General features: G+C 44.6%; 1 protein-coding gene across 2 annotated transcripts in view; it reads left to right on the forward strand.

Moving 5' to 3' along the window:
• Wipf1 (WAS/WASL interacting protein family member 1) overlaps positions 1-26,012 on the forward strand; it is a 99,376-nt gene that overhangs the window by 36,675 nt on the left and 36,689 nt on the right. The window contains exon 1 of one of the 2 annotated variants that reach the window (XM_051184462.1): positions 5,533-5,686. The exons of the other annotated variant lie outside the window; for it this stretch is intronic. The gene's annotated coding sequence lies outside the window, so the exon portion shown is untranslated. Of the gene's footprint in view, positions 1-5,532; positions 5,687-26,012 lie in introns of those variants that run through there. 2 annotated transcript variants of the gene reach the window in all.

The following is a 26,012-nucleotide window of genomic DNA, read 5'->3' on the forward strand; positions in this document are numbered from 1 at the left end:
GATGCTAAACGGACTAAAGGGAGTGGAGACCTCAGGGCAATATCCCACCCAGCTAAACTTCCAACTTGTGAAAAGGAATTAAGGAATAGCTTTGGTCCAGGTGTGATGGCACTTGTCTTTAATCCCAGCACTCAGGAGACAGGGGCATGCGGATCACTGAGTTCAAGGCCAGCTTGGTCTATAGAGCAAGTTCCAGGACAGCCAAGCTTAGACAGTGAAGGAAACCATGGAAAACAGAAAGTTAGTGAAGATGTAATTGAATGAAGGGGACATGTCCTAGTCCATGCAAGAACAGAATTTGGCACTTTGGCAATGTGGTTCTGGCTTTAGAGGCAAGGACACAAGAAAGGGTTATAAAGTTTGCCTCCAAGAATAAGGAAAGCTGCTGAGGCCAGGCATGTGTCAGGGTGTCCCTGCATGGAGGCTCAGAGAGGCCATTGTGTGAAGCTGTGAAGGTGAGGCCTGGACTGACTTGGAGACCCCAAGATGTTGGAGAATGTAGATTTGTGGGATACCTGCTGAGAAGAAACGGCTAAGAGGGAATGGAACCAGCCCAAGAGAAAGAAATGGGATGCAGTCGACAAAGCTGAGAGTAGCTGGAGATCTGAAGAGCACTTTGACATCAGACGTGGAGATGCAGAGTTTGTAGTTTGTCCAGCTGGGTTTTGATCTTGCTTTGGCCCAATATTTCCTTGCTATGTTCCCTTTCCTCCATTTTGGAATGCTAATGTATATCCTGTGCCATTTTGGAATGCTAATGTATATCCTGTGCCATTTTATGTTTGAAGCATGTGATCTGGTTTTTATTTTTATATTATAGGGGATTGTAATTAAGAGATTGCATGAATCTCAGAAGAGACATTGAATTTTGGCCTTTTAAACATTGTGGAGACTGTTACAGATTATGGGGACTTTTGAAATTGGACTAAATGCATTTTGCATTATGTATGGCTACAAGCCTATTGGGGACAGGGAGTAAAATGTGGTGGTTTGAGTCTAATTGGCCCCCATAATCTTATAGGGAGCGACACTGTTAGGGTGTGTGGCTTTGCTGGAGTGGGACTGGCCTTGTGGGAGGAAGTGTGTCACTGGTGGGCAGGCTTTGAGGTCTCATATATGCGCAAGCTACGCCCACTACACAGTTCTTTCCCTGCTGCTGTGGATCAAGATGTAGAACTCTTAGCTCCTTCTCCAGCACTGTGCTGTCTGCATGCCACCTGCCATGAGGACAATGGACCTAACCTCTGGAACTATGAGCCAGCTCCAGGGAAATGTGTTCCTTTATAAGAATTGCTATGATCATGGTATCTCTTCACAGCAATAGAAATCCTAAGGAGGACACTCTTCTACCACCCTTCTCGGCCTCTAAAGCATTGTTCTGTCTCTACATCTTCAAGGTGAACTCTTTTGTGTGTGAGAACATGTGGTACTCATCTTCCCTCCTGTGCATGCCTTATTTTAGTTAACATTGTGTTCTTTGGTTCCATGTGTGTTGCAACAAGTTGCAGTGAGCGTGGCGGGGAACAGGTATCCCCTCAACATACCGACTCCTTTCCACAGTAATGGTAATGCTGCATCTTGCTGGAGTTTTACTTTTAGGTTTTTTTTTTTTCTTTTTTTTTTTTTTGTTTTTTGTTTTTTGTTTTTTGAGGAACTTCCATAGTGTTTTGCATAATGGCTGCCCTAATTTACATGCCAGCTGATCGTGTATGAAAGTTCCCCTTCTTTGTATCCTCAGCCAGCATTTGTTACTTTTTTGTTTGTTTGTGAGATAATAAGTCATTCTAACTGGAGTTAGATGGTATCACATTCTGGTTTTGATGGGCATTTCCCAAATGGTCAGATAGAACCAAGCTTGCAAGTTGGCTTCAAACTCATCAGGGGTCACTGGACAGTTTAGTGATTTTTAAGGTTGGTTACTTCTTGGTGAAGCAGAGATGACCATAGCTGGCTCACAGGACTGCAGTAAGAATTATCAACATCTATATGTAAAGCACTTAGCTCTGGGTAAATGCTAAAGTTCTGGTAAATGACCAGTGAAAACAGCCAGTGTGGCAGCATCTCTCCACCCTTGCTGGGTGCTGCTGAGATGATTAGGGACCATCAGTACTTTTTTTTTAGCACCTTTTCCATGGGGATGAGACAGAGAGTAATGTTTATAGGGCCAGTTTCTGCCCTGGATGAAAAGGTTGGGCATTTTGTCTGTGACCATTTGTGAAACATGGCAGTAGCAAATGGTTGAGTTAGTCTTCACCCTGTAAAGGAAAGGCACGGTGCTTCCAAAACGGAAGAAGAGGAGGTTCTGGCCATGGAGAAAGGAGTAGTGGGCTCTGCCAGTCTGCGCTTGTCTGCCATCCTGAGTAAAGTAGAAGCAAGGGCCCTCTCCTCCACCCCTGTCCATCTGCTGCAGGGAGTGTGCTCCTCATCCACCAGGCTCCATTTCTCCAACCCTGTGGATGCACCACTAGCTCCCCGGACATGGAGTGAAGAAGCAATCACTAAAGGAGGGAATGTAATCCTCCCTCTTGTGTGCGTAGAACTTGGTTTGAGGTAAAGTTACACTGTATCTAGTAGTAGTTAAAAATCCTGCATTAAAAAGGAAAATCTGTAGACTCTATATCCCTAACTACTTTAATCAAAATATTTGTTCAGTTTCAGGGAAATAAGGAAAGATACTTAAGTATATTTATTAGTTCCAACAAGAGTTGATTGACCACTGTTTCCCTTGTCTCAAGACACCATCAAATGTAAGGTCATTTCTTAACTTTTAGTGTACTTTTCTTTGTCCCAGAAAATATCAGCTATGGACTTGAGTTAATGTTTCAGTACCAGCTTACTCCTTACTTACACATCCTATTAGCATGTAAAATGTTAGTGACAGAGGTGACTGGGTGTAGAATATATGAGCTTTCTATACTATCTCAGATTTTCTGTGGCTTTTCAACTGCTCTAAAAATAAAATCCTAGAGATTTCGAAGTTGGAGAGATAGCTCGGTGGTTAAAACTGTTACACACAAGGATAAGGATAGAGGTTTGGATCCAGAACCCATGTAAGTGCTTTTTTGTGTGTGATGTTCACTTGTAGTTCCAGCCTCCGAAGGGGATCCTCAGAGTCATTTGGTCAACAAGATTGGCCATATTGGCAAGTTCTGGGATGGATTGAGAGACCCTTCTTCGATGAACAGGCTGGAAGAGCAATTGAGGATGATTCCCAACCTTGAACCTCCATGTGCATATGGACACACATACATGTACACCCCACACACATGTGCCCATACATGTGAAAACATACCTGCACTCCACACACAAAAAATGGAAAAACATAAATCTTAAAAATTTTAAATTGTCTTAAAATTTGTTTTAATTTAAAATTTGGAAACAGAAGAAGCATCCACATGGAGAAGCCAGGTTAAGTGTTTGAAGGCCTTAACTGACCCCACACAGCCCACACAGCACAAGAGAGCATACAGACCCGCTGAGTGGAAAACAGAGCTAGAAACCAAACTCAGAATGTGAGAAGACTAAGTGTCACCCCATGTTCATATAGAGCCCTTACTGTTTTCATCCACAAAATTCTTTGCAATGTCTGGTTCCAAGATGGTAAAGAGTTACCTCTACTCCCATTACAAAGCTAATGTAGAAGCTGTAGTGTGTGTGCACAGCCATCTCGGGTCAGCTGTCTAATCCAGATGTGCAGTCCAATCCCCAAGCTGGCCATTAGCTGTCAAAATGGGAGGGTGCTTACTCGTGTTCCCAAAGCCAGAGCTGTAATCTTGTGGTGAGACTCTGGAGTCTAACCATTGTCCACAGCACTCATTCAGGGTTGGTTTCCTCACTGTGGGGCTCACATGGAAACCACACTGAGGAATTACATGGGAAATAGCTTTGACACTTGGCACCTGTCTATACTTACCTTGCTGAAATCCAAAAACAAAATTCTCTTTTATAGCATTTTTAAAAATTATGCTGGGGTGGCCAAAAAGAAACTCATTTTGGGTTTTCCCCCCCAAGGGTCAAGTTGAACAAATTGGAGAATATTCCTGCTAGTAGGACATAGTTTTATTCCCACACACTACTTCCTATATCTACAAGTTCTTGTGTGTTTGGACCCTCCTGAGAGCTGGGGCATTTGTCAGACAGCCAGACAGGAAAATTAGAAATGGTTCTGCCAGTCTTCTCCCGAATCCAGGGCAGAGAGGGGACATAGCCAGGTCACCGCCTCTTCCTTTCCTGCCAGGCTAGCATGAAAGTGACTTAGTGTGTGGAGGCTGACAACGCAGTGGCTTTGTTTCCTAACCAAGGATCAGGGCACAGTGTCTGACAGCACTGCTGATGGGCTGCATGAACTCGAGACTCTCAGACGTTTGGGTTGCATGGCTGTGGTTGCAGCAGGACCCAGAAGTGTGGGCCAAGACCCCATTCTGTTCTGCTGGTGGTAGTGCATCCCTAGAGGAGAGTGTGGAGATATCTTGGAACAGCACTATCAAAAGCCCTTCCTTAGACATCTCCAGGGCGGGCATCATTATCAGGAGAGTGTCCAGATCCAGGCTTTCATATCGGTCTGTTCTTTTTCAGTTGAGGAACCCCAACTCTAGATCGGAGGGCCTGGGGCAGTAGACTCTCCCTTTCCCTGCTTCCCTGTCACGTAGCGTGCAGGCTACCTACCCCCAGCCTTATCTCCTCTTTACCTGTAAACACCCAAAAGAAGCCAGGGAACCACACCACCAGGAAATGGCCATTTCCATAGGCGCAGGCCAGCCTGTGTGAGAAAGCAGCTGGAGGATTGTGTCACATGCCTCTGAGCAGTTAGAGAGGCGAGCAGAAGAAGGTGTCTTGGGGAAGTACAATGTCACATGCAGCCTTACAGGAAGCTGGCCAGAAGATAGCTGAGGACTACAGCACTCAGCAGTTTTCCTCAGCGGATTAAAGCAACGCAGGTTAGTGCCTTTTTCTTTCTAACCACTCCCCCCCCCAGTGGCTCTAAAACACCCACCCGATTGACTCCCTTCCCTTGAACCGACTGTACGTGTGTCTCTAGTGGAAAGGAACCGCCCTGGCTTTGAATGGAAGACTCTGCTCAAAGCTGGTAAGCAACCGCATGTTGTCAGAGGAACAAACGTTGAGCCACCGCAGTGAGAATGAAATTCTCAGAATCGTTGGCTTCCTTGTTTAGAACTTCTATGCCTTTAGAAAGAACAAACTTCAGATGTCCGTGAATAAGTTATTTCATGGAATGCAGCTAAGGCTCTTCTCGTTTTTTTTGCTTATTAGCACAAAATCTGAAACAGGACTGGTCAACTTGTGTTTGCAGATGTGTGGGATGTTAGAGAAAACAGAAATACTGTGGGTAAAAATGTATTTCGAGACTAAGTGTAAAAGCTTCTTGTTTTATGGACTTTGATCTCATAAAACCTGTCTTTTAACTTGTGTTTCATGACAGAATAACTTTTCCGGCCTATACGTTTCTCTCTCTCTCTCTCCCCTCCTTCCTCCCCTCCCTTTCCTCACTAACACTAGCTGTGGGTAGAGGAGAGGGGGTAGGGCAGCTTGAGTGAAGATGGGGAAGTCCTCAGTGTGAGAAGCCCCACGACCTGGACTAAAGCTGAGCCGGTTCAGAGAGGCGAGGCTGGTGGTGACTAGAGCCCTCTGTCCTCACTCTTGGCCTTCAGATGGTAAAGAACACTGGGTGAGTCTAGCACAGTGACAAAAAGGTGGGTGGCAAAAAGAAGGGTTGGGTGGGACGTTCTCAGGAGCCCCTAAGCAGCCCGGACCATCTGATGGCCACAGAGGGAGCACATTCACAAACAGCAGGGTCCACAGAAATTCTGTCACAGTGACTGGCTGCTTCCAGACCTGTAACGAGCAGGGAAAATGTCTCAAGTCTGAGTCAGGAGGAGGAGAACAGCCACGTTAGCCAGGGAGGTGGCTTCGCTCTTTCTGGGGCTGGAGCTGGGGCTTGGTAGGTAGAGCATTTGCCTCCTGTGCACAACGCCCTGGGTTTGATTTTAATTGCAGCACCATATAAACTGGGTGTGGCCATGCACTGGCCTGTAATCTCAGCACTGGGGATGTGGAGGCAGGAGAATCAGGACTTGAAGGTCATCTTCAGTAACATAATGTCTTCAAAGTCAGTCCGACCTATCTAAAGACAAACAAACAAACAAATAGCAATAATGAGAGCGGACTAGGATCAGTTTCCTATTTCCTCTTTCTCTTGGGTCTAGCTTGGGCCTTCTAACGCGTCTGTACCAAAAAACAAGGGGTGATAGGTTAGTGGACTCATGTGTTGTTTACATTCCAGTAGTGCACAATAACCCGGACAGTGATGAAAGTTAAAACTCACTGCTGGTTATATACTGGAATTGCAGCATACTTGTCATTTTTTACTATCATGTTGTGCAAGAAAGTGGAGAGGAAGCTGATGCTGAGGGAGGGTTCTCTGAGCTGAGAGCTGAGCCCCACTGTTTTCCGAAAGCCATTCCCTAGTGCTGACAGAGGCAGAGCATGATTTCAGCGGACGGACGGGACAGAGCAGATCGGACTTCTCTGCCATTGGAGCCTTGGCCACAAACACCGGATGGAGACAGTGGTGTTGGGGCTGCAGCCTGTTACATGGTGCTACCCCCAGAGTACCAGCAAGAGGCCTGTCGTTTAGCCACAGCTGGGCATCCCTCGAAGGAGCACCTCTTTGGTTCTGTTTTGCTCTGTAAAGTTTGTCAGAGAGCTTTGCTATTCAGGGAGTCTTGTATTATGTTAATCTGCTGTTCATAGTAAAAAAGGCCTTTTTATTTTGTTTAATGCTTTCCAGATGGGCCCGATGTCTTTTTTGTGTATGCATCGTTCCAAAGGCTGTTTCCATTCCATCTTCTGTCCTTAGGCATTTCTTGGCCTCTTTTCCAGCTTTCTGCGACCACTGTGTCTGAGACTCCAGAAAAGGCATAGGAAGGGTTCTCCTTATACATCTTCCTGACCCCCAGGCTGGAAGGGGTCTGAAAGGAAGGTCGATCCAGGATGGCAGATGGTGGGTCATGCTGGGTGGGAAAGCACTGGTAATTTTTAGTTAGGCATTGCTGCCAAGTTAAATACTGAGTCAGCTTGAAGGTGAAAAGTGGGAAGAGATGAGTTGTCCACTTAAAGCTGCAGAGAAAAACAGTACGTTTGATGAGGGACCGTGCGGGTGCATTGCAGATGCTCTAGGAAAGAAAGGGAGTGGGAGCCACGATCTTCCTTTTCCCCCAGACCCTGACACATACAGTGTCCTTTTCCCAGGCTCCCCTGTGTAATGGGAGAAGCACTGTGTATCTGTCAGTGCCCACAGCTGTTTGCACAGGTACCTACCAACTTTGTGATTTCTCCACACTATTGAAAATTACTGTTCGGAAGCTGCTAACTGGATGCCTCTCAGAGTTGATGTTGTCTGGAATGACTTGGGTACCTCTGCACTTGCGTTCATCCCTGTATTTCCATGTATATTTCACAGTCCCGTGCATCAGATTGTGGGATAGTAAGACTTCATCACTGCAACAGCATTTCTGGTATGAACTATATAATGGAGGAGTGGTTTGTTTGGCTCACAGGTACAGAGGTTTCAGACAGTGGCTGGCTGGCTCCTGTACTCATGGCATGACAGGACCACAGTGGAGTAATAGAATAACAGAGGAAAGATGTTAACCTCTTGATAGCTGGGAAGCAAAGAAAGAGACAGGAAGGGGCTCAGAATAAAGAATACCTTTGCAGGTCACAAAATAAGGGGCCTATAAGTAGGCCCCACTCCTTGCTTTCCAGCACTTTCCAATAATGCCATCCTTTTTTGAGTCCATCAGGGAATTAAGCCACTGATGAAGTCAGAGCTCTCATGGTCCAATCACATCTCAGGAATCCTAGATCTGAACACCGCTGCAGTGGGTGCTAGACTTCCAATGCTTGAGCTGTAGGAAGAATGCCTCATGTCAAAGCTGGGACAGCTGGAAATCATAGTGTGGCTTAAAAGGAGTTGTAGAACTATAATAAGGGAGGTGTGTGTGTGTGTGTGTGTGTGTGTGTGTGTGTGTGTGTGTGTGTGTGTATAGGAAATTCCTAGGGGATTTTGTTTTCTCAGCTAAAAATCATTAGACGAGTTAGACATGGTGGTGCATGTCTTTAATCCCTTCACTTGGGAGGCAGAGGCAGGTAGATTTCTGAGTTTGAGGCCAGCCTGAGCTACATAGTGAGATTCTGTCTCAAAAGAACTGAAGCATTATTAGATAGTTTCTTCGAGTTATTTGAACCAAGTTGTTACAAGTCATTGTAACAAGTTCTTGTTACTAAGTTATTGTTATTTGACTAAGATGTTTCCTCTGAGTGTGTGTGTGTGTGTTCATTTGGAGAGGCTGCCAGTGGACAATGCTGTCCTCTGTGTGGTGGTACTCTGTGTCTTCTTTGACCTCTAGCCCCCCCCCCCCAGTGGGAAGAATTGGTCTTCCTTAAAGGCATTAGAAACCTGTATGGAGATTCTGACTGCAGAAGACTGGGGCTGCCCAGTACCTCACCAATTTTCTATGCAGAACACTGCACAGAAGAAGCTATTAAAGGATGGGAATTGATGCCCCAGCTCAGCCCCTCACCACAGTGGGACTTCTCAGGAAAAGCATACAAATTCCACCACTCGTTGAAATGAACATACTTGATGAACTGCCACCAGGATTTCTCCCAAAATCTCTCCCACAGATCACCGTGTCTCTCCGCCTTCTTCACGTCCCGTCCTCCCCATTTCTTTCTTCTCCCAAATTTCTCCTCTGCCACTGCTTGCCTGTCACCTTCTGAAGGCTCAAGACCGAATTTTTATGTGTAAATGGTCTGTTTCCTTGTGAGCATTTAACAAGCTTCTCATAAAAAGGGAACACGGCGACACTGGTAAGCGTAGCTACCGGAATGAAACCGTGGAGAGGCTGAGCACAAGGGAAGCAGTTTAGGAAAATTAATTAAGAGCCCGATGAATCAGGAAGGAAGAATAGTTTACTCATTTTATTTTTCTTTAAAGCATTTATAAGGAAATAGCAGTAAGAGAAGACTTGAAAAAGCCAAAGGTAATTTTCATTAAAAGACACAAAAGTCGGGTTATTGAAAAACTGTTTTTCCTTCCTTGGTGCCAGTAACATCTGGCTTTGGAGTTTAGGAAAGGGTCTTACAGATGCTGTTGTCAACATTTAAGGAGGTGAATAGAAAATAGGATCTTAGTAGATTTTGTTGTTTTGTTTTTTGTTTGTTTTAGAAAAAAGGAGATTTTAGGAGGCTCCCTCCTCTCATTTTTAAATTTGGAGACAAAAATCCAGAAAGGCCAGTGACTTGTTAGAGGTTATAACAGCTCATTCATGATAGGCCTAGGACAAGGCCCCTAATCTCAGCACTGGTCACCACACAAAAGAATAATGTTGAGGTGCCCCAAGAATTTGGGGTCTGGATACAGGTGCCTATTTGGTAACTACAGTCCTACCTCATGCCTAATGGGGAGGAGATTTGGAGGTTAAGGGTTTGCCAAAGCAACCTTTGCTTACTGATACTTACTTCTAAATTCTCCTGAGAGACAGCAATGCAATCGTAATTTTGCCAACAGAAACCTATCCCATTTTACCTACATAAAGCCTGTGTGCAATGAGTTGATCCTCAGGGAGTAAAGCAGGGGGTTAGCAATGGGCCCAGGATAGGACAGGAAAATGGGTTGAATCTTGTAGACACAGGTGTGAATCAGAAACTGGAAAGTATAGATGAGTATCAGGGCTCATTGTCAGGCTGCTGCTTCCTCCACCTTCAGAGGTCTGAAGCAAACTCCATTGTCTGGGGGAGGGGCCGTAATCTGAGCAGTACGTGGTCAGTGGACTATACCATTTGTACATTCTCACATGTTCAGCTCCTTGTGCATTTTAAGGAGGGTCAGCCATTCTGAGTCTATGCCTTCTGGCTGTCAAAGGGAAAGCTTTAGGACCTCTTCAGTGATAACTGAATTTACAGTTATTAACCTGCCTCTGAACCAGCTTCCATTTGGACTCAAGCTTCTCCTTCCACACACTCACAACACACATCACTTCTCCAGCCCTAGAAAGCATGAGGATATTTCCCAACTCGTGAAGGAGCAAGCACCTCTGTAGCAGACACCAGCCGGTGTCCTCTAACCCAGCTCAGATCTGGCACGGCCCACCTAGCAGACAGCAGACAGCTCAGTTCCCAAGAGTGCTCCCCTCCTCCCCACCGCTCTACTTCAGATGTGAGTTACAAGCACCCCTTCCCATGATTCTAACTGGCTACAAATTGCTGCTGTCACAACCCCTCCTTAGGTTTGATGAATTTGCTAGAGAAGCTTGTAGAACAGTGGGAGGCAGTTGTGTGGACCTATTGATTATATAGTGTGTCACCAAGGACACTAATAAGGACATGCACAGGTGGAAATGTGAGAGAAGGGGTTGGTGTGCCCTCTGCAGAAGTCTCTGCCCTCAAGCTCTCGGGAAACTCTCCAGCCCTATCCTGTTGGCTAAGGAGAAGCTTCGTTGCATAGCTAATGCTATAGACTGACAGGGGAACCTGTCTGTTAGCTTTCTTGGCCTCTCTAAGCAGCATTCCTCCCTCCAGGGTGTGGAGCAAGGAACTCCTCTGGAATGAGGAGGGTCTTCTGACCACTGTAAGGCAGTGGTAAGTCAGGGAATCCCTTTATGGCCTCTTCCGAGATGAAAGGGTGGGGAAGATTTGATGTTTTATGACCCTCCTGGGGGGGAGAGAGCCCTAGCTCCTGGGCCTGCCTTGCTCAGGAGCTGTAGAGGTGTACATCTTAGCAGCACAGCCACTCCTGGGGTCTTTCCTGGGCAAACACAGCTTTCTCAGTGTCAATCCCCCTTCTCTGTCTTTCCTCTCTGGAACATCACAAGCCAGCTGGAGAGCTGGCCCAGTGGGTAGGACCCAGATTGGATAGCAGCACCCACCCAGCTCACAACTGGCTGTAACTCCAGTCCCAGGGGAGCTTCTGTTAACCTTCATGGGCAACAGGCACACACACGGTCTGCATGCATGCAGGCAGGCAAAAAGCAAAACAAAACCAAAGAACAAACTATACACATAAAATAAATAAAATACTACAAGCAGTGTGTGTGTGTGTGTGTGCGCGCGCACAGTCAGCGCTGAGTTTCCCCACTTGTTCTCCAGCAGTGATTCGGGTAGACTGGCTGGCCAGCAAGCCCCAAGGATCCCCCATCACAGCCTCTGGAACACTGGGACAACAGGCACAAACTGCCAGACCAGGCTTTCAAACGTGAGTTCTGGACATTTGACCAAGCCGGGGCTTGTCACTGGGCTACATCCTCTACATGTATTATGAGAAGAAACAGGGCACACGCAGGCTCTGCCATTAGAACTCACCTGTCCCTTTAGATCTGGGCTTTATTACATAGTTATGTTTGCTTTCTGCACATTTCTTCTTTCCTTCCCCATTCCCCCTTCCTTCCTTCCTTTTTTTTTTTTTTTTTTTTTTTGACATTTCCTCTTAATTCAGAAACATTTGTTGATCACCTTTCATGTAGACCTTCTCTTCTCGTTGAAGGCTGTGAGCCATAAGCAATATACCTAAGAAATGCTACATGATTTTTGACCTAGTCTTGAACTCACCATCCTCCAGCCTTGGCTTTCCTTGTATGGGGATCACAGGCTTGTATCATCATACGCCGTTTTCATGATATGCGCGCTTAGAAGGTTAGAGAGTCATAAGTGTTGAGAGGTAAACAGGGCCAGGCCAGGCACAGTGGTAGGTTTGTGAATCCAAGCGGGTTGATGAGGGTGATGGTGGTAAGAAGATGGTACAGACTAAGAAGGAGTGAGAGAAGTTGCTGTGTAGGTACATGGGAGAAAGCATAGGGCAGAGAGGCAGGAGCATGCCTGGCATGTGCAGGGAATCGCCAGGAACCAGTGCAACTCAAGGCAGAGTGAGGGAGGAAAGTGCTGGAGGTTCCATGCATAGGAAACAATAGAAAGAAATGTCAGATGGCCACGACACTTACATTTATATAAATGTTATATTAAAGGTAACTGGGGTGGCATTTGTCACAGACATTGCGCCTTTCCACAAACTTTAAGGAAGTGATCTTAAGTTGTTTTTCTGTGGAAAAAGGTATATTACATCATCAGGCAAGATCTGGGACTCGTGGGTACTGAGTCCATGCAAACTATTAACTTACATTTTGACATCTACAGTCACTGTTTCGTCTTTGCTTTTTAACCAGCTTGTGTGACATGAAGCCCAGGGAGGTTGTGTACACCAACTAGTACTTGGGAGGTGATGCCAGCAAGATTGTGAGTTTGCAGCAAGCCTATCCACACCGCCAGACCTTGTCTCAACAAACAAACAAAACCAGCGTGTATGGACAAAATCCAACTATTTAAAACTAGCTAGCCCTTAGCACACTGCAGTGATGTTTGGCATGTCTTCACTGAGATAACTCAAGTTCTAAATTCTTACTGTTGCTCTCAAATTACCAGAAGACCATTTGTCAAGTTTGTCTGTAAATTCTCTTTACACCTTCAGCCTGCATAAGAGGCAGGTGAGGCTCGTTTACTAGGTGAAAATTGTCTCAGGGAAGAAGTAACTCGATTGCATTCCAAGAGTCTGTATATGTTCAGGGCCCCCTCCCATCCGCTTCCCACAAGCATAAAGTAAAACACATGGGAGCGTTTCAGTAGTTTAAAAAGCATTTTGTAACTTTACTTGTGGGCCTAGTATATATGTTGCAGAAGGATCTTCATGATAAGCCTAAAACAATGTGGAATCGACCCATGTCCGGTAGTTGCTCTTGGTTGGGAGGATCCATGAATAATGTTTTCCTTGTCCTCTGCCCAGACATCGATGGGCACCTGGGTGCAGTGTTACCTGTGTGCTGCTCAGTCAGATCCATGCAACACCTGACCTCTCTTCCACAAAAGCTTTAGTTCATCTTAGCCAGCTGCAGTGTGTCCCGTCTGTGCACAAGTATGTCTGGAAATGGTGGGTACTGCCAGGCAAATACCCCAGAGAGAGCTGAGTGAGAGGCTTTGAAAGCCTTGGAAGTAGCCAGGACCCTGAGGCTCTGGCCTCAGAGCAGGACCCTGGGAGGAGAACTGGACTCCATCCCCTCCATGCAGCCTCCCAAGGAGACATCATTAAACAACCAGCTAGTGAGTTGTCCACACCTTCTGTTGCCTGAGCGAACCACACAGAGTCCCAGTGACTTCTGTAATGCTGCAGCTGAAAAACCAGTGCCAGGCACCGCTGCAGGACCAAGTTCCAACACTAGACACAGTCCAGTTATGAAATGTGTTGTATGTAGCCTCTGTCCTACCCTGAGAAAATGAACACAAAGTATTTATGTGAGCAAATGACAAGGATTCCCATTGGGTCCAGGATGGCAAAATCTGCAATTGTATCTCTAGTTGACTGGTTCTATGCACTGCCTTCTCAATAGCAGCCCAGGCTAGTCCACGCTCACGAGGAGGGTGGCTACAACTGTCAAGACTATGAAGATAACAGAGGTGAAGCACCGCCCCTCCCCCACATCCTCACACATAATTTAGGTTCCTGTTTTTAGTGGCCCTAGTTTTTAAGATTGGAATTCTCCAGGAAAGTATCTCCATCTCTACTTGTTTTCTGCTTTTCATGAGAAAGAAAGCAGGATTTGTTTGTTCATATAGCTCACGGGTGACCACCTGCCGGAGTAGGTAAAGGTTCACTACAAACAACTCCAGTCATCTCACTTACAGGGGGCAGACATTTGCCTTTTTTGGCTACAAGGGAAGTTTACAAGTTGGATATATTTCCAAGCGGACAACAAACCACGCTTTAAAAAGATCTCTCACAAACACTTACTAGTAAACCCACGTGATGGATTTCAGGGATGTGTGAGGAATCTTTGTGCCCATCCCCAGAGCACCCAGCTTGCTTTTAGATGGTGTTAGATACAGTGATTACCTCATATGCAGGGTTTTCTGTCTGACATTATAAGCTGGATACAGAAATCGGGCTTCTCAGACTGGGGAAATGGCCCAGTGGGTAAGGGTAGGCACTTAACTACCTGCAGAGGACCTGGGTTTGATTCCCAGGCCCCATATGGTGACTCACAACTGTCTGTAACTCCAATTTCAGGGGATCCAATGACATAAGCACCATGTGCACCAGGAACACATATGGCACACAGACATGCATGCAGGCACAACACTCATACACATAAAATGAAAACATAAAATGAATTAAAAAGAAAGTAGTACTTCCTTATCTCTACTAGTCCCTAGGAGAAATTTTGTGTTTCCTTTGATTGTGAATGTAGCCAGCAAACTGTGGTAGAAGTAGGGGCCCCTGTGACATCACCTCCTACAGAAAACTGTAGATGTTTTATGTCACCAGGTAGCAGAGTGCTTATAAGAATGCCCAGTGATCCAAACCCCTTGAAATTCACACCCTTATATAAAACTCCTCATTCGGCTCCACAGTCTTGTGATATGTGTAGCTGTCTTGCTTGTGCGGAATGGATTTAATGTTTCACTTTAGAAAAGGAAGTACAGCAGAGAGGATGGGATGCTCTTCTGAGACCAAGCTACAAAGAGACTTCTGCTTTCATCTTGGGGCTCTTGCTCACTCTGAAGAAAGCCAGCCACAGTGTCGTGAACTGCCCTATAGAGAGAACGAAATGCCACCCAGCCAAGGTGCTGTCTGCCAGCTGGGGGAGACAGAGGGTTTGGGTTGGGGTAGGCAGAGGTGACTTAACTCTGAGGTATGTGAGCTAGGGTGCAGTTTCTTCCTCAGTCAAGCATTTAGATGAGATTACAGCTGAGGCTGACACTGTGGCTGCCAGTTAGGCTGTGTGACATACCTGTCCCATGGGTGCTGTGATATAATGTAATGGTCTTGGTTTAAGTGCTCAATTCTGGGGTAATTTATTATACAACAGTTGATTAATTGATGCATATTGTCATTGCAGACATTTCTATATGTTGTTTATACCCATTTCTACTTTGAAGTGTAGCACATATATAGGCTGACCACTGGATCTTGTTATCTAATGCATAAGGAAACACATGTATTAATGTATAACTAATTTGTTTTAAACCACTTTGATGCCATGAAACTCCATCATTGAAATTTCTCGGTTCTTTGGAGCTTATGAGAATTCAAATTGAAAATCAATCGGCTAACAGAAAGAAATATTAGGAGGGCATTGGTAGGTTCTACAGCTGCTTCTGTCATATGAGATGTATAGATATAAAAATATCTAGCAGCTGGTGGGAGGGCGTGCGGGTCAACCAGAGCAAATGCCAGTCTGAACATAAGCAGCGGGTAGCAGTGTCCATGGCTCAATGTGGGAGGGTGGAGACTGTGAGTCGGGATGTGTGGCCCTCAGAAATCTCCTGCTGTAAAGAGGGCATCTGCCCCAGCTGCCTCCCTTCTCTCCCTGGGACTGTGTGTCTAGATCTCCCTGTTGGTGGTGTAGAAGATGAGTTTGAGAACTATGGATACACAATTTTTTATTTAAATAACTCAATTAAAATATATCTTAGGAGAAAACATAATGCCATATAAAATTCAAGGCTGTGTGTGGTGGCCCATAAAGGTAATCTCCTGTAACCCAGGAAGTAGATACAGGAGAATCACAAATTCATCCTTAGCTAAGACCCTGTCACAAAAAAACCCAACCCCCCACACACACAAATATTGTGGTGGTTTGAATAGGAATGGTACCCTCAGATTCTTATGCTTAAATGCTTGGCTCATAGGGAGTGGCACTATTAAGAGGTGTGGCCTTGTTGGAGAATGTGTGTCACTGTAGGGGCTGGCTCTGAGGTTTTACCTGCTTAAGTTAGGCCTAGTGTGGTACACACTCTCCTGCTGCCTACAGAACAAGATGTGGAACTGTCAGCTCCTTCTCCAGCACCATGTCTGCCTGCCTGCCACCATGCTTTTCGCCATGACAATAGCCAACTAAAATCCAAAACTGTAAGCCACCCCAACTATATATTTTCCTTTATAAGAGTTACCATGTTCATGGTGTCTCTACACAGCAATAGAAACCCTAAGAGAGATTTGCATTTTATTAGGATGGCACCCAAATATGTACTCAGATTTCTTTAGGTTAGCTAAAGTAACAAAAACATTAAGCAAATTGTAGCTATACATCACTTCATAAAGAGGGAGACAGTCTTAGAAATACATTGTGGGTGGTTCCATCATTGTGCTGACATCCCAGAGTACACTTACACAAAATGAGATTGCACTAAGCAATATCTGAGAGGACCATTGTCATCTCTGTGGTCTTGTCATTGGCCGCAATGTCACTGTGCTGTGTAATGCATGACTATAACGTTGGTAGTGTGAAATGGTCACAAAATTATGAAGTTCATTGTAAATATCTGAAGTTGGGAAATCAGTGCCTTAAGAAACTTTCAATAAACTATACTTATATAAACAATGAGAGATAATCAATGAGAGGCTGGAGAGGTGGATCAGCAGTTAAGAGCAAGTACTGTTCAATTCCCAGCACCCACATCCATCAGCTCACAACCACCTGTAAGCCTAGCTACAGAAGGATCCAACACTTCTGTCCTCTTTGGTTACTTGCACTTATTACACACAGATACACACATGTGTGGATAGTTAATAATAAAAACAGGAGATAATCAGTTGAAGGCTATGGATCTCAGTTTAATGGGGTCTATCAGGGTGTTTTATAACCTAGAAAGCCCAGGTTAGAGGGAAGGACTCACTCTGCTTTTTGCCTCCCCGTAAGGTGTACACTGTCCCCTTTGTTTTCCCTACTAGGACAGAAGGAGGGAATGGGCAGTGACTTGGGGGCCCAACAGGCTTCCTCACTGTTTTCTCATTAGCAAAATTCAATTCCATTTGATTTAATCCCACAAATTCCAAGGCTGAGTGTCTTGTTGGTGCTGAAGTCACCAAAGGGTAGTGTCTCCTTCTACAAAATCCAGTGTTACGGCTGTAGTGGATGTGGCCAGGCCATATTGAGACAGACTGTGCTAGAAGCAAAAGATGCATGGCATTTGAAGGCTTATATAAAGCGAAGATGGGAGCTTTTTTGTGAGAGGGAGGTCAGTGATGTGGGGAATGAATGAGAAGCAGGTGTGACACCCACCTGCATGAGCCCCATGATGAAACCCATTACTTTGTATGTTAGCCTACAATATTGCTTTAAAGAAGAAAAAAATTACTTTAGTGCTAAAATGATATTTTAGATACCTTAAGTTACATAAAATATATAATTGAAGTTGTTTCATGTCATCTTTTGAAGTATAGCTATGAGAAACTGCAAGTTGCAGATTGCCTGGCATATCTTCTCATGGAAAGTACTGGTCTACCTTTCCCCATCTGCAGACACGAGAGAGCACCCTCGTGTGGGTGGGTGGTGGCTGTAACTAGATTGTGTTTATATGTGGCTGTGCTTGTCCCTCCCTTGATCTCTGGGTTTGTGGGTTTTCTGCACACACCTGGTAACTCAATGGATCTCAAGCTCTGTGTGCACAATCCTTCTCATGTGAAAGCTTGCCCTGCTCCTTTTTTTTTTTTTTTTTTTTAACAGTTCTGATTGATGGCTCCCACATGCAATAAGTCTCTGTCTTGTTATTTCATACTGTTAAATATTGCTTAGGTATATCTCTTTTATAGTTCCTACATCCCATCCCAATTGAGACAATCAAAGACTGACTGGACCAATACAAATAAGCCTCCTGTTTTCGAAGTCTGAGTCCTTTCCCACATTGCCACCAAGTGAGCTTGAAAATGTGGCACTATTGCCTAAATAGCTTTCATGGAGTCTCCAGCAATTCTAGGCAAAGGTCCAAATTCCCGAACACTGCCTGGCCCTGGACACCTCTCTAGCCTCACCTTGTTCCAAGGCTTTCTCCAGGGCTGCCGTGGTTAGCCATGTCTGACAGCAGGTGTTTCAGTGCTCCTCTGCCTCCTTCAAACATAGCTGTGGTTCCTCCATGAAGCCATCCCTCTCCACTCTGTAGCATCTACGACACTTTCTGAACGCCTGCCACTGCCCAGGCAGACAGGCCATGATGTGCTCACATGCCTTCTTGCCTACCTCTCTCTAGAGTGAGTCCCTCATTTCTTGCCTTGGGAATCTCCCCTCCTTCTGCCTCTCAGTACTTCACACAGGTACAGGTCAGTGTATAGTTGGTAAATACAGGCTAGATGAGAGGATGGTGGGTAAATGTAAATGCTGACTATTTTAATGGTGCAAAGAAAAAAAGAACCTGCAAATTCAAGGGGGAATCCTGAGACTAGAGTGTACATTTAGAATGTTAATATTTACTTTTGCCTATAAATGAATTCTTTCTGGTTTGATACCTGAAGACAAAACAGAATTTAGAGCAAACTTCTTTTGCAAATACACCTGGGCAAATCTTTCTCCTTATTTTGCTAACAGTGAGTTGTTGCTTCTGTTAGATTGAAGCAACAACCTGAACTCAAGAAATGACCCATGGAGCCTGAATCAAGACTTACGTTCCAATTTTGGTGCATTGCCTGAGCCGTTGAGCCTCTCTGAGTATGCTTACTTTATTCACACACTAAGATAGCTGATTTACTCAGTGGCTTCTAAAACATTTTATGGCTTCTAGGGCCCCAAAGTTGGGAATATCCAGTCTTAGTGGGTTCGTTCTTAATACTATAAACTCTCCTCTGGCATATTATAGATGAACATGAGCTAAAATATATGGGTCACTTTTCTGACCCATTAAAGAAATCAAATTAGAGTAAAGATTTTTTTAAAAATGTATCTTTTGGTTTAACAAGAATATGGTGAGTGGAACATTAATTGTATGTGGTCAGAGGGCAGGAGGAAGGGAGGGAGGGAAGGAGGGAGGGAGAACACTGAGCATGTTTAAATTGTTCAAACTCTGATTTGGTGATTCTGTGTCTATCATTTATTCCATAGCAAAAGACTAGCCGTGCACAAGTTATGTATGTGCATTTTGTTTTCCAAACAGGGTCTCACTGGGTGTGTAGTCCTAGCTAACCTGGAACTCATTATATAGATCAGGCTGGCCTCGAACTCACAGGGATCCTGCCTCTGCCTCCTGTGTCTGGTATTAAAGGTGTGTGCCTCCACATCCAGACTATAGATGATGTTCTCATCAGCATAAATTATAAAGTAAAAGGAATTAAGTGAATGACAACAGCAGAATGTTAAATAAAAGACCACACTGTCATTTAAACATATATTTTCAAAGGACATTTAGATAGTATGAAAGAATAACAGAGTTGGGGCTGGAGAGATGACTCAGCAGTTAGGGGCACTGGCTGCTCTTCCAGAGGGCCCAAGTTTGTTTCCCAGCACCTGCCTGACAGCTCACAACTGCCTGTAACTCCGCCTCTAGGGCTTCTAACTCCCTCTTCTGGCCTCCGTGGGTACTGCATATGTGCACTGCTCATGCAGGCAAGACACACACATAAAGTAAAAATAAATAAATAAATAAATGTTTTGCGTCAAGAGATACTTTAGAACTGCATACAAGATAATCGTAACTTTAAAATATTTGAGACATATATATATAAACTAGAGGAAAAATATTCTGAAAACTCAGCAATGTGTATGGTGACTAATGCCTGTAATCACAGTATTTGGAAAGTAGAAGAAGGGGGAAGATCGGGAGTTCAAGGTCAGCCTGGGCTAGATAGTAAGTTCAATGTTAGACTGGGCTTCATGAGACCCTGCCTCTTCGAGGGCAGATCCTAGGACAGACTTCTTTATTGAGGGGTGTTCTTGCAAGGATGGGCAATAAAGGGGGTGGGGAAACCAGGACAGATGTTAAGGGAGGTGCTTACTGTGTTGAAGTGTGGGCTCCCGAGCCATCGTGTAAGCTCATGTTCTTGCTATGTTCTTTGTCTTGTTGCTCCCACTCAGTCACTATCATCATCACCACCACCATCATGTTGTGAAATAAGAGGTGATGATTTAAAAAAAAAAAAAAAACCTCCTAGCATAGGTAGTCCTTGACATGTAGCAGGAATGCAGTAACTGGTAGTTACTGTCACTCTTGGTATTCATATAAGGATTGTGATATGCACTTAGGAGCAGTTTGGTTGCTGAAACTCCTGCAGGTACCTACACCCCTGTAAGACAGAGGCTGCCCTCTCCTCTGTCTATGGATACCCTGCTGTTTTCTCCTCTTGCCTCCCTCTGTCCCGACTCCATGATTCCAGGTTCATTCTTGAGGAACTAGAGTTGCTTAGGGCTTGCTTCCTTCCTTTCCTTTTTTCCTTCTTTCCTCCCTCCCTCCCTCTCTTCCTTCCTTCCTCCCTTTTTTCTTGCCAGACCAGCTCACAGTTTGAGCTCTAGCCTGAGTGTGGCCACCCTGGTTCAGTTGGTAGGGCTGGAGTAGAGCCAGCTGCAATTGTTCTCACAAGGGGAATGAAGACATCGAGGATGCTCTTATGAATATAGAACTTCAATTCTGAATAGGCTTGGAAACGTTGAAAACCATTTTAAAGGACATAAAACCATGGATAAGGAACATGATGAACTTTAGCATTTTCCTCATGAGTACTGATTCATTTTCTAAGGCTCATCAGTTGTTGTTAAAAGGAAGCTGTGTGACTCAGAACGGTGGAAATGAAAGAATCCCTCAAAGGCGTTTGCTGAACTCAGCCACTGTAGGCCATGCCCTTTCCACCCCTGCATCCGTTCACCTTGCAGCCGCCTCTGCAGCCAAGAACACACCGTGTGCACACCACACAGAGATGCCAGGGGGCCTTCTCAGGATTTTCTGGAACTGAGGGAGCACTGTGTGGAAGTTCTGTCAAGAGACAGTGACTGCATGTAGAGCGTTCCACAGACCATACATCTGTGTTCTCTGCCATTGCTGAAGAACTCAGACTTCTACTATTCTGGGTCTTCAAAGAGATAAGAAACCTATTCCTTGTAAAGTGAGACCACACTAGTGTGCAAGCCATGTCTGACCTCTGTTACTGCTCCTCTGGCGTCAATCAATGGCTCAAGTGTCTGCAGCTGAGGACAGGCAGGTGGACACGTAGGCGGGCTGGTGCATTCAGTCTTGGAGAGGTCTTTGTTCCTCCGGGCCATCTGTCTTTTCCAGATGCCTCTGGTTTGGTGTTTTTCCTGGCCAGAGAATAGCATGGAAACACTGAACACCATTCACTCTAGCCCTTAATTCTCCGTAGAAGATGATGCTGGATTTTACCTGCTGCGGAGGATGGTACAGTGGCGTGCCACCTAGAAAGACAGATGGCAGAAAGTGTAAGGCTTGGAATACCCCTTGTGAGTCCACCATGAGCAGACATTTGAGGATCCAAACCCTCTGTTTCCTGTGCCCAGTTTGAATGTTGTAGCCAAACCCCCGAAGAAGCAAACTGCAGTTTAAATCGTTGTAATTGTCCCCACATATGACCTGGGCCCTAATTTTTTTTTAACTAAATATCTCACTACTCTGTTGAAAGTCAATGGCACAAAATACCAAACTTAATCTCTCTTTCCTGTTTCCTTTTCCCATTCCTAAGGGACAAAGGAAAATGAATGGACCATCAGCTGTGAGGTCAGTTTTCCTGAATGACCAAAACTGAAGAATGATTTGGGTACCCTTAACTTTATTTGGAATAAACACTTTAAAAGGACAACATAAAACCAATATTAAAAAAGATAATTTAAAAAGTGATTGACAAGGTTCATCTCAAGTAGCAGTTATTTGAAATAAACATCAAATGCTTTTTGAAATATTGGTGGGGAACATCTTTTTGCTTCGAAAAAACAACCACTTTTTACAGAAAATACTGCTTCCCCAAACCAAATAAAACATTGATATCTATTATTGATATGTTCATCTCAAAATTTTAAATTTCAATTAACTTATTATTGTTATTGTTGTTGTTGACAAAGTCTCTCTACATAGTTCTGGCTGGCCTGGAACTGTCTATATAAAGCAGGTGACCCCCAGACTAAGAGCTCTGGCTGCTTTGCCTCCTGAGTGCTGGGATTAAAGGAATGTGCTACAAGGTCCAGCTCAGGATTGTTTTTCATAAACAAAAATTGGAAATTCAGTATTGACTGTTTTCAAGATGGCATTTAGAGGATGTGTTTTAGGATTCCTTCTCCTCATTTACTTAGTTCTGCAGGTAAGGCACCATAACAAGAAGACCTTCTGGAGAGGCCTCGGCAGCAAGAGACTGTGTTGTGGGCTCAGAATGAGTTTCCAATCTAGTAGTGGCCTGAGGAAGGGGTGCCTTCCCGCATGCCTCCTGGACAGCAAGGTGGTGAGGAGCCTACCTGTCTCTTAAGGTGGGACACCCACCCTCTCAGGCACAGGCAGTTCTGTGTCTGAAGCCACAGTGGGTAGATGTATCTTTTGTTGCATCCCGACCTCGGGGTAGACAACCTTGCCTGTTCATTCCTTTTGGCACAGACCAAAATTACTGCATAAGCAGGACCTTCAGCTTTCTGCCTGTGTGTAGCCATGGCCAAGGTAAACTGGTCTCTTGGAGGTCCCCCCCCCCCCCCGAGTTGAAACTAGCTGAGCTGTTTATTTCCTTTAAGCCATACACAGATGCTTTGAGCTATCTTTGTGTTGGAGGGCTCTTTTTTTTTTTTTCCCTTGGTATCAGCACACCACTTCCTCTCAAGTCATTGCTTTGAACAAGTTTTGTGAAGGGAGATATCCCTGTCAGCTCTGCACAGTGGAAGCCGGGGGAGTTTTATTGTGTGTATCATGTTTGAGAATGAGTTCATGAAAATAACTTGTCCACTAATTTTGGGAGATAAGATGGCTGAGTGAGCCTGAGGTCACAAGGAGAGCTTCATGTTGCAGCGGGGGCCTTGGTCCACACTAGCATATAACGGGAAGGCCTACATAGGGCTGTGCTCCTGTGTGACATCTACGTGATCTCCTGAGAATCCCATGCAATGTTTTATGTATAGACTTCCACTAGATATTTGATAGTTCCAGGCTCTCTGGTCCTGATACACTTTAGAAATTGAAAGTGGGCATAGTAGCTCACATATGTGGCCCATCCCAACATGTGGGAGGCGGAGGCAGAAGGATGGCTCTTAGTTTGAGGTCAGCCTGGGGTGCAGAGTGAGACCCTGTCTCAAAAAAAATCATAAGTTTGAGTAAAACCATCCTTAACTTTCCTTTTATTATGCTTTAAAATATTTCTTAACAATGAAAGACAAATGCTTTTAAACATTGGCAGGCCTTACGAACATGTTCTGTAAAACCACCCTTTCCTGTGTTTATAAACTGCTTTTGCCATGAAGACAGTAATACTTTATATTATCTTAAGAGTAAATCCTAAACTTCTAAGTTCTTTTATGTGTTCACTAAGGAAAACAGAACTAGGAGCTAAAAATGTATCAGTACATTGTTTGTAATGATGGTTATTTGCTTCCTATCAAATAATGTATTTCGACTTGGTCCTGTCTTTGTTCTGGATGGACTTGATTTTTTTTTTTTTTTTTTTGAGAGTGTCCTTTGTTTTTACGAACACTTGGTTCTAGAAAAGTGATAGCAGATAACATTTACATCTCAAGAAATAAACTGTACTCTTTTTTTTTTTTTTTTTTTTTTTTTTTTTTTTTTGTCTTGGAGCATATTTTAATGACGTTGCTATGATGCTAAGACTTTCTAAGGCTGTTTTTGTGCAGGTAGTGGCTGTGAGCAGATTTAGAGTTGGGAACATCACTGGTCTCCACTGCCCGAACTGTTTGTTGTTGGCGCTACAGTTGTTTCTGAGATATTCTTGTCTTTGTTTATCTCTCAGCGTTTCTGAGAAACCGCCATCTACATTTTCAAAATAGAGGGATAGAGGAAGCAATGGGAGGAAGCTGTGCCTCAACCTTTGTACCATTAGCTATTGAGGGGAAGTACAGTGGACAGTAGAGGAGAGTTTCAGAACTGAGCCTCCGGGCTGCGGGTGTGCTCCAGGGGCAGAGTGCTATTCGGAGACCCGAGTTTGATCCCCAGTATAGGAAAATGGATAGCAGGCTTTGGAGGCACACACATGTGATCCCAACACTGAGGGAAGCGGAGGCCAAAGAATTGCCAGGAGTTCAAGGGCATATTAACATGGGTTCTGCAAAACCTATCCAGAGGCCGTGGGGGGGGGGGAGGGGCCGCCATGGGCTAATGGAAAGATCCAGTATTGAGAATGGAGAAGAGAGGGGAGTCTCCTTGAGTTATTTGGCTTCCAAGGAGAGTAGATGTGGATGAACAGGAAGTTCTGTGTACAGAATGAGATTTCTCCCTGATCTTCATGCTGCTTTCCATGAATGCCTGTCAGAGAGAGCTGGGGCATGAAGTATTTCTGTGAGGTCTCGCATTTTACTGCAGCTTTATTCAGTTCTTGGCACTGGTGTCTTTCTGGTCAGGGTGCCATCTTCTGGTAGTAGCTGAATATGGACAGACTGGTAGGCTGGTAGGCTTGTTCAGAGACCAGGCCCTTGCTTAGGCGTATTTTCTTTCAGTTCATTTTGTGCCACCTCTGGAAACATCCACAGACAATTGCTATTGTTGTGTCTATTTTATAACTCTAGACTAAAACATCCTGGAAAGTAAGCCTATTTCATTCTCAGGTCTTTGGCCTGAAGGGCCATTAGTCATTTTCTCAGTGGATCCAAGAAAGATCGTGTTTGTTGTAATAGAGGGTTCTGGAACAAGTGGCTCTCCTTTCGTCTGGACTGTAGCTGCCCTATTGGTTGGCAGCAGTTCTCTTCAGGTGACAGACAAGACAGCGGGCATGAAACCAATTTGCCCATGTCTAGTTCATCTCAAACTGTAGGAACCCATATGTCTAGGAGGCTTCTTGGGCACTCTTCTGCTAGTGGACGAGGGTGAGGCTGGCACAGACTGAGTGAATCAATCCCAGATTTCTGGAGTGGGGATAAGGATATTTGAGAACTAAGTATAAATAGACTTACATGGCCACTTTTTAACAGTTTTTCAAATATCAAACAGATCAAAGTCTGCATCGTCTCTGTGTTACCCTTTTACATGACCCCTTACCTGTCATGCCTTACCAGCCTGCTCATGTTTCCTCCTTTACCAAGTGTCACTTCTTGAGAAACTCAGTCTGCTTAATGGTGTGATCATTAATGATCGCTAATGCTAATGTTCAATGTGTGCCAAGCTCATTACCCCAGAGCATCTGCTTATCTAATAGACTTACTGAACACCATCTTAGTCCAACCGGGAGAAGTATAAAAAGCAAAGAGTATCCACCTTCATCTCAGGTTGTTACTTGGTCAGAACTAGGTAGAGAGAACACTACAGGATGTCATTCCAGCCCTGGTCTCGGTCACTGTCACTATGCAGCTCATTAGAGTAGCTTTGAATGATCCATGCTCAGAAAGGGGTGTTGATCCACAACTTTGCAATCCTAAAAGAGGAAATCAGAATTGATTTTCCTTTTTCCTAAATTCTCAAAACGGCAACTGAAGTTAGTGAAGATAAAGGAAATTTAGACAGCAGGTCAGCCTAAATTACTCCTCTGTTTCTGGGAACTTTGGTCTTGTGAAAGACAGAATGAAGTGATGTGGGGTCATAATACATGTCTCTGGCTGCTCTTGTGTAGCATAAAGCCAGGTATTCCTGCCTTTGTCTCCAGGGCAGGAAGTGCTGTGAGGCTATGTGTTTAGAAATCCTGCACCCTCTTTCCAGCCTGACACAGAGACCATTCTCACAGATGTCCCAGTAAATTTAACCACAGTTGCAAAATCATGGTGGTCCAGTTTCTAAGCTCCTGGGAACGGCCATTGCCCACAAAGCCCAGGGGCTAAATATTTCATTTGTGTTTTGTTTTGAAAACTCATGAAGCTCAGAGTGAGAGTGCTTGTCTAGCATGTGTGTGACCCTGGAATTGGTCCCCACCCTATGCACTGAGGTTGGGAAGCAAAGAGGACATGATGTGTTGGAAAATACTCATGTGTACATGTATGAACTTGGACACACGTGTGCTATGGCACACATGTGGACATCAGAGGAGCATCCTTGCATTTAAAGTA

This window comes from Phodopus roborovskii, unplaced genomic scaffold (assembly GCF_943737965.1).
Source record: "Phodopus roborovskii unplaced genomic scaffold, PHOROB, whole genome shotgun sequence".
In the NCBI taxonomy this organism is placed as follows: Eukaryota; Metazoa; Chordata; class Mammalia; order Rodentia; family Cricetidae; genus Phodopus; species Phodopus roborovskii.